Consider the following 10,133-nt stretch of genomic DNA (forward strand, 5'->3'; position numbering starts at 1 on the left):
CTCAACTGTAATATTTCCATGCAAACAGCACGGTGTGCCCAAAATATCTTATCTTACATTAGAAAGAAAACAAATTTTTTCAGGGAGGACACTGTATCTCTTTCCCCCCATATGGCTGCAACTATGCAAACCCAAAATGGTTTCCCTCTTGGCAGGCAGGCGGGATTCCTAATGAGCCAACACACAGAAAACAGATAAAATTAAGAGACAAACACCAGAGCCTGTTTTATCCTCTTTCTTTTCCCATCATGCCTTGTTCAGCTCTTAAATCCCCATTATTACCACTAACTAAAGCCGACAGATATTTAGAAATTACATTTTAACCAATGTCATTGGCTGATGAGCGCTGCACATTGATGCAAATTTAACACTTCTGCCTCATATTCATGGCTACCAAGAATTTTTATTTTGCCCATACCTCTGCTCTAATTTCCTCCTAACTTTGCCTAGTCCTTTTTGATTCTGCTTATCTGACAGCTCCTTTTCTTTCTTTTTTTTCATAACAGGTTTCATGTTATTTCACACTGTCTTTGTACTTTCCTTAGGCTTCTTCCCCACTTGCTGCAACCTGTTTCTTTGGACATCCCTTTTAAACACTCTTCTGGAGTGGAGGCTTCTCCCGTGCCTTCCCTTCACATCCTTTATCTTTACTCCCTCATATGAGTCCATAATAATTCCTCAGTTTGAGGATGATACAGCTGGAAAAACCCGCGAGGGGTAAATACTGCATCTCAGATGACCCACTGCTCTGGAACAGGCGATTTTGATTTGATGCATCCTGCACAAATGGATGGGTACCGTTAGTTAAACAGATGGGTGCTGCCAGCTGGTAGATATCCTTTCATACCCTGTTTACTTTTCTCACACGTGTAGAGTTAACAACAGAGGGGGTGAAAGAGAGGAGGGTTGTGTTGGCTCTTTCCACAGGATCAGCTCAGAACCTGTAGAGCAAGTGAAGGTAAAGAGAATATGGTGGGGTACTGGAATGTGTGGGCTTAAACTAACAGAACATATACCTCTTTGTGGCTCTCTCTGCCTGCATGTTCAACAGGCCCACTGAGTCTGGCTCTATACATGAGCAAAGAACATATATGATAGCCCATTAATAATGTTTAATATATAATTTTGCTTTTTTTCCCCAGGAAAAAATTTTAGTATTTTATCAGCTTTCAGTTCTGCTGACTTCTAACAAGCCTTTTTGGTTTTGTGTGTGGTTTTTTTTTTGTTTTGTTTGTTTTTTTTTCTGAGCTGGTTTTGGTGGTGAGTAGGAGTGTAGAAAGAAATTCAATAAGCCTGCAGGCAATTTCTGTACTGGCGGTGCGCATTGCTTTTGATTTTGGAATTGGCATGAAGGCCCTCCAAGTAACACAAGCTCTCCTTTTTGACAGAATTGACAGAAAAATTATATAACAAGATGAAGTCGGATAGTTTTTGGGGGGGATGAGGATTGAGTGAAGTCAAACTGGAAATCTCATTTCACATCAGGGGTATTCCTTCACTGTACTATTAAAATAAAGCACCTTTGATCCAAAAGGATCCTATGGCACTTCACAAAACATAGGCAAGATTTGAAATGACATGGCTGTCTAAATTAGGTTCCTCAATCTATAGTTGGACATGCCAGTAACAATTCAATAATAGCAAGTGTTTGACCTCTCACAAATTCTGTTTACTTGGCGGGGCAGGGACACTGCAAATTATTAGTACCTTTAAGCTGGGCAAGTAATTTTAGCTGAAACTGTATATTCTTTGAAAACACTGATTGAATCTGTACAAGACATTAATATCTAACCATGTTGAAAGCCAAAATAGATGAGTGTCCTTGCTTCTTCTAACTTAATTTGAACCTCCTGGAGTCCCACAGAAATTCTCTGACATTTCCCATTCTTGGTAACACTTGCTTTATATTCAAATCATACAATGTATTGGACTATATTTTTCACACTAATAATTTCCAATAACTGTTTTCAAAGCTTTGGAAGCTGTCTGCCCTGAGTGAGTTTCAGAATCTTCAGGGAGATTTATAAGGTGGTATGAAGTGAGGAATGGAAAGGAACAGAAGTTGAAATAAGCCTTTTACTACAGACACAGTAAGAAAGGCATGGCACTAAACAAATAGTCCTAGTTAGGTCAAAAATAAACCTGCAGAAAAGGAATAAACAGGTTGCTCTTTATTCTATATACTGCTCAAAACTCAACGTTTCCTGTATTACAAACAAAAATTCTTTGTACTTTTAAAAAATCATTAGGAAAAAGGTTTTTACATCAAGGAAATCATACAACACAGGGTTAATGTAAGTGAGAAGGATGAACTGCAGTTTTATGTAGGATAAACTCTTACTATCTAAATGTCATCACCTTCTTGCCTCTTCAGAAGTACATCAATCTGCCATCATGGGAGGAAAAATGCTCCTTAAAGCAGTAGAAACAGGGGGGGAAAACCCAAATTAAGTATCATCTGAACAATTATTATCAAATTATCACGCTGCATTTCTGTGGCCCCTACCATACAAAGATATGACAATACACCAGAAGGCTGTGCTGCCATCCAGCAAGACCTGGACAGGCTGGAGAGATGGGCTGAGGGGAACCTCATGAAATTCAATAAAAGCAAGTGCAAGGTCCTGCACCTGGGCAGGAACAACCCCATGCACCAGTACAGGCTGGGGGATGACGTGCTGGAAAGCAGCTCTGTTGGTGGACAGCAAGCCGACCATAAACCAGCACTGTGCCCTTGTGGCCAAGAAAGCCAATGGTATCCTGGGATGCATTAAAAGGAGCGTGGCCAGCAGGTCGAGAGAGGTTATCCTCCCCCTCTACTCTGGCCTGGTGAGACCACATTTGGAGTACTGTGTCCAGTTTTGGGCCCCCCAGTTCAAGAAAGACAGGGAACTACTGGAAAGAGTCCAGCAGAGAGCTACCAAGATGATCAGGGGACTGGAGCATCTCCCCTATGAGGAAAGGCTGAGAGATCTGGGTTTGTTTAGCCTGGACAAGAGAAGACTGAGGAGGGATCTCATCAATACTTATAAATATCTAAACAGTGGGTGTCAAGAGGATGGGGCTGGACTCCTTTCAGTGGTGCCCAATGACAGGACAAGGGGCAATGGGCACAAGCTGGAACACAGGAAGTTCCACCTCACTATGAGAAAAAACTCCTTTCCTGTGCGGGTGCCAGAGCAGTGGAACAGGCTGCCCAGGGAGGCTGTGGAGTCTCCTTCCCTGGAGACATTCAAAACCTGCCTGGACGCGTTCCTGTGCCCCCTGCTCTGGGTGTGCCTGCTCAAGCAGGGGGGTTGGACAAGACGGTCTCCAGAGGTCCCTTCCAACCCCTACCATTCTGTGATTCTGTGATACTGAAATAATTAAAGTAACACCCCAATACTCCAAAAAGGTACTTTAACGTCTAATTCCTAAGTGCAGACACAAAAATACATGTTTCTTTTTTATGATATTAAACAAGAAGTCTGTGTCCAAGCAATGTATATAATCTTAATCCTTCCACAACCAGCCTGATCGTACAATCATAAGGTTGATACCTCTACACATTCAATAAATGACTCTTAGGCACAGCACAATTTTTCCTTAACTACCATAACCTCTAAACACTGACAGACAACAATTAAGTATTCCCAACATGGGTATAAAAATATAGTTGTCCTATATAGCTGCTTCCACATACCCTGCCCAGGGTCATTATTAGAGGAATATAATCTGCACGTTCCTACCTCTTAAAAACTCAGATAGTGCAGTTTCCAGACTGTGGCCATTTCAGCCAAACCAGCCGTAGGTGAGCAGCACAGCCGGCACCTTTCCACAAGTCTATTGCAGCCTGTGCGTGCTCTCACAAGCATCCAATTTCTTTTTCATGACAAATTCTTCCATGTACATTGGATATTCACTGGAACAAGAAGCTCAACCTACTGAAACAAGCTTAAACTTTTATGTTGTTTACATTAAAAATTCTCTTCATGGCCAACTTAGTATATTCAGGCTTCGTTAGCTCCAGGAAGCCAAACTCCAACATCACAATCATCTAATTCATACGTCTTCAAACTCCTTAAGATACAGAATATGTTTATACTGCATTATATTTTTACCTGATACTAAAGTTCAAATTTGTCCAGTGGCCATAATGCATGTACGAATGCAAACGCTAACATAAGATATCTGGGGACACAGTGGAAGAAGTTTAGTCCACACCATCAGCGCAGCGTGGGTGGGTGAGGTGTGCTGTGCCTGGTCTAGTCTGCCACCACGTAGCTTTCTCTTTCACACGGGGAGATCGGGATTGTACACAGCCTGAATTCAGAACGCCCCCCTTTCACTGAGACTGCATTGAGCAAGAAACTAGGTCTTACAAAGATGTACACGAAGAGGAGTCAAGGAAGATGCAGAGATGTACCTTACCCCCAGCCCAGGCTGCTAAGAAACCACAGCCATCCTCTTCTTGAACAACTTAACATGAGTATTGTTAGGTAGTTATAAATCAACAATGGTTTTGCTCTTTGCAAAGCATTGTTCGTTCTCATACAAAACAAAATTATTCATTAGGAAGCTTGAACTTTTGCATTCTCACATCTTTAAATTATAGTTTATTTAATCAGGACTGCATTATACAAGTAAAGAAGAAAGTTATTTTACAGCCTGTCAGCTAGCTGCTTAGTCATGAAAATGAATTAGTTTCACAACTCTCCTCCTGTTGCCTCCTGCCACCCTTTCTAAGGATACTGAATTCATGAATCCAGCTGCAGGGAGCTCATGTGCATCTCCTGTATAGTTTATTGGCAGTCTCTGCTCAGTACTAACCCTCATACCATGCTGTTACACACTGGCCTCAGGAATCATTGCTGCATTATTTTGCTGTAAGGTGGAAAGTATCTATTGCCATCTTGTTTATTTACAAGATGGCACATACACCAAATCCTCCGCTGACAGCTACAGGAGGACCAAGGAAAGCCCAGTCCGCTTTCAGCAACCCTGTGTGCTCAGTGCTTTCCCGCTGGCCTCCTCCAACTGCTTATTCTTGGTTCTGACTTAAAACAGTTCCAGCAGTCAGTGCTTTTAGCCGGCACAGCACAGTCTCGGGCCATAAAACCCAGTGACGACTCATATTGTTCTGTGCTCTATCTGCCTTCCCAAGCTTCTGGCAGGATTTTGTTTAAACCTTTATTTTAATGTACAGCTTTCAGGCAGCTGGTTTTGCTTTCCTCTTGGATATTAAAGGTTACATAATTAATTATCAGCTAATTGCAGGGAAGATTAGGAGTTCCTCACACCATCCTTCCACTTGTATGTACTCTAAAAGCAGCCCATTACCAGAAGCAGCACTGCTGCCTTTACCACTACCCTCCTCTTTTAACTAAAAATCAGGCTTAATTTCTGACGGCATTGCTACAATAGGAATTAAGATGACATTTATTGAAACTATTAAAATTTTTATTTAAAAAATTACAAACATGACAACATCTTCTCTAAATAAGATTAGAAATGAAACATTTTAACACACAGAGAATCATAGCTTTATATGTTACACTTGTTTGAAAACTGCAATCTTTATTTTCTACAGAAGGAAAGCTTGACAACGTAACATAGTAATGGCTCAAAAATAAACCAACTTCTTTCAAAAAAAAGTCCTTGCAGCAGGGGAAGTACAAGATTTCCCCATCTTCTACCCTTCCTCCGTTCCAACAAAAAAAAAAATAAAAGGAAAGAAGGGAAGTGTTAAAATGGTCTTCCTCTCTCCCCTTTCCAAGGGCTTCTTTTAGAAGTTACTACAAGTATTTTTGTAAAAGCAAAGCCAAAAGAAGATGCACAAAGCAGATCTCATCTTCATGTTGCTTAGAAGAACAACTATTCTTGGGCATTTATAAAATATTGCTTCTAATGAGACAGCTAAAGCTTTGTCAATGGAAAGTTATGACAGAATTTGCAATTGTCGTGCTTGAAATAAGCTTCATCTACTGCCAACCTATTGCAAACTCATGCTCGGGCCAGCTTCGTCCTTGGGCTGAGAACACGTTTTGCCTTCCCCCTTTTGCTCTCCGCCCCCCCCCCCCGTGTAATTCAATCATAACTCAGTTTTGTGAAGACCTCCTCGATCCACTGTGCGAGGAAGACCGTGCGTTATCACCTCAGCGAGCGGCGGCAGGCAGAGCGCTGTTACAGCGCCGTCGCGTGCATCCCATGAAAGGTTTCATGCTTTGAAATTTAGGTTCAACAAAGCTTTCCTCTCTGAATAGTAGTGCTGGCACATATAGGAAAAAAAATTAGGGGACTAAATTCTTACTGGGCCACTAAAAGCACACGGCAGATTTCATGCACCTGGAACTAAAGCCCTTCAGAGCCTACAGGCCACCAACATTTTGAACAAGTTGTTACCCTTTCACCAGGCAAAACCAGGTGAGCTACACAAATTAAGAGAATTATTTTTAGCAACATCACCCTAACTGTGTAACAGCAGATGGGTTTCAGAACAAATGCACTCCTCTCCAACCATATAAAAAAATAGAACATAGTTACTTTAAGAAGAGTGACACAAACTCTTTCACAGCCTCTCCCAGGCAGGCGTAACATCAGGTGACTGACAGAAGTAATAATTTGTTTAAAAAACCCTTTCATCTGAAATCAGAGTTTCAGAAGATTGGAAAACATTACTTACAACATACTTGCACGTACCTGAGATATCAATAGCGAATATAGTTTGCTCTGAATTTTACATAATTTGTTTTCTGCTTCAGCAAATTCACTAGTACATGTCTTTTCTGGATAGTGATATGAATTCTCACTTGTGAGCTCCTGTTCTAAACCCCACCTGACTGCATACTTAGATGAGCAGTTTCAGTGATCACTGTACCAGGATTTAAATGCTAGTGCAAAGCCAAGCCACTTGTCACCCACCACCCCCCTCCAAAAAAAAAAAAATCAACGCAAAAAAACATTAGTTTTACATCTACAGCAAGTTGAATAAACTTCACCCTTTGAGCTTCCTAAAAAGGGCCAAAAAAATTAAAATAAAAATCACCAAACCCAAAAGTCACAATCATTTACTGCATGAGAACCCAGTAGAGGTGTTGGGTTTCTGTGAGCTGGACTGAACCTTTCAGTGGGGGTCCCTTCGAGATGTGCAGTAGCTCATAGGTGCAGGAATTCAAGTGTGGGGATGAAAAAGTACTTTGATGCATAGTATATTTACAGAAGGCACTGTAGTAATTTTGAACTGAAGTTTTCCTTTAAGATTTACACATAGAAAAAATTCTCAAGCCTCAAAACTGCTTGTGGTAACTGATGTTTTCCTCAGTATCTGAGGGAAACTACCAAGAATTTAAGCAGTGCTACAATCAGCGTGTACCTTTTTCTATGCATCCACACTTGAGAGATGAAAGTTTAGAAAAAACAGAATGGAAAGCTGTGATAACACAGTATTGTGCTCCTGAGATGAGATGATTTTAAGACTCTCAGTAAATTCTTCCTGTCAAAAGGAAAGCTGCTGTTTACAAAAAACATTCCGATTTTATCTCATTTTAAAATTCTTTAATTATTACACAACAGTACTTTTGTGATTGTGTTATCAAACAGGGGACATGGCTGTTACGCAATGTGGATTGTTCCGTGGCTGTAATGATATAGAATGAATCTACAGTTTGCAGTTTAGTCAATCACTGAGAGAAAACTTGAGGAACAAGAAACTTGGCCTAAAGACGACGCTCAGCCTTAGGAAACCCTGCTCTCCAAAGGCAACTGGCTAACTTCAGCTCTCATTCAGACTCTTCATCCTCACCACAGGAACCAATCCCGTATGTAAAGTGAATCCTTGTGCTGTTGACCAGCTCCTTCCATTAGCATATAGAGCCCGGCAACAACCTACCTTAAACTATTTCCACTACTTCTTAACTTCCATCTGCTAGGCCAGCACAACTGCTTTGACATTTCAGTCATATGGCAAGATATAATCAAGCACAACAAACAATGCTTATTATAGGTAGGTCAGTTCTTTGAGGCACAAACAGTTGCGCAGCACAAGGGGTTTGGACAAAAAGGAGTGTTGCATGACAGCAGGAACAACTGCCCAAGGGGCATACACAGGAAGTGTAAAAGAAGCTGCCTGCGGAATCAAAGCGCTTACTGAAAGTGCTAGTAACCAAAAACTAAGGCTTTCTAGGGGAAAAAGAAAGGTTTAAAGAAACTATCATTAATTACATCCCCACCCTACACATATCCCAGTTCTAACTTTATTCTTCTACGGTCCTTTCTGTAATGGTAGAACACTTCTCACCAATGCCCTGCACACCTATTACCTTCTAAGTTACGAAGACCATCATGATTTTTGCCCCATTTCCCCTTCTGTTTTTACAGCTGCAAGCATTACAGGATTAAACTGTACCACAATAAGATAGATTAAATCACTTGCTGGAAGCCACTTCCATTACTCTGCTGTATTAAACTATGTTTTAAATGAAGTTATTAGTATGCATAATAAATATGACATTAAATCATAAAATAATTTAGACTGGAAAGGACCTCTGGAGGTCACTGAGTCCATCTCCCTGCTCACAGCAGGCCTATGTCTATCAGGATGGTCAGGTACTTATAAGTTGAAATTTCCAAGGGTGGAGTTTCAATAATCTCTCCGAGGGACTGGTTCCAGTGCTTGATCTTCATGGTAAAAAAATAATCTTTTTACTCACCCTTAAACCTATTCAGAATTTCCCCATGTTCCAATTTGTGTCCATTACCACTCATCCTGTCCCCACGTATCTTCAAGACCAGCCTTGCTGTGAATCCTCCCATTGAAGGGACTGAAGACAGCAATAAAATTTGGTCTTAGCCTCCTTTTCTTAACGCTGAGCATCACTCAGCTCTCTCAGTTTCTCCTTTGATGTCACATGCTCTTGCCTCCTCACCATTTTGGTATCCCTCTGGGGGACTTGCACCAGAGGACAGTATCTGCCTCGTATTAGGAAGGCCAAAGTTGGTTACAGTATTCCAGCAGTGTTCTCACAATGGGAATAATAATTTCCATAAATCTGTTGGTTCTGCTCTTTGCTAATAAAACCCAGACAGGACACTCTGGTTCTGTTATGGGCACGTGTCTTTCTGTGAGGGTACCCTGCTGACTTGTGTTCACCTTGCTGTCCACCATATCCCCAAGTCCTTTTCCATAAAGTTGCTTTCCATTTAGACCATGACCCCTGCCTGCACTGCTACATGAGCTTATTCCATCCCAGACACAGGACTCCACCCTTGACTTGGCTGATGGGAACACCTTAAAGTTCTGAACTCCTGCAAGCTGCTACAGTTCCTCTGAGTTGCAACCCTGCCCTCCAGCACATGGACTGCTTCCCTCCCTAGCTTGGTATAGTAGGTAGTACAGGATCAGACACTGGAGGGTAAAGATAAAAACCTGCCTTGGAAATCACTTCTAAGGAGAGATACCTGCCATCTCCAAGGACAAATGAGTTCTTGTGACTGTTTCCCAGCCAACATGTAATTGCAGACAGTAAGCAGGAGGGTTGGAGAATTAAAACAACTTTCCACATGTAGAGGACCTCCAGAAGTTTAGGAGCAAAGGGGAAAAAGGTACATGGTTGGAATAACGTGAAGGTCAGTCATTCATTTTCCCCCCTCAACCTCAAATGCAAAACTGTATGCAGATATAGTGTCTCTTCCTTCCCAACACTCACATTCACCTTACTGATAGTCACTGTACATCACAGAACCCTAAACAGGATCTTGGATTTTCTGGCTTAGAGGTGCTATGATATGTCTGCAGTGCAAAGGTGCTAAGGAAACAGTGAAGTTGAAACATTGGCTGATAAAAACCCAGTAACTTAAAAACCTTAAAATTACAATAGTCAAACAATACAGGGTTTTGTTGCTTCATAAATCTGAAGAACTTCAGATGTCAAAATAAAAAGCTTTAAACCACATCCAGCTCACTAGCCAGACCTTTTGAAAAACTTTTTCCCCCTGAAACAAAAATCTCTACTCCGGAAAGCTTCCAAGACTAGGCAAGATTAAAAATGAGATTTAGAACAGGAAAAATTCTGAAGCATGAGCACACAGGTCTACCCACATTATTCTGCATGTAATTACATTAGGTTTCATAAAAGGTGTAGGCTGCACATGCTTTC

This window comes from Phalacrocorax aristotelis, chromosome 2 (genome assembly GCF_949628215.1).
Source record: "Phalacrocorax aristotelis chromosome 2, bGulAri2.1, whole genome shotgun sequence".
NCBI lineage: Eukaryota > Metazoa > Chordata > Aves > Suliformes > Phalacrocoracidae > Phalacrocorax > Phalacrocorax aristotelis.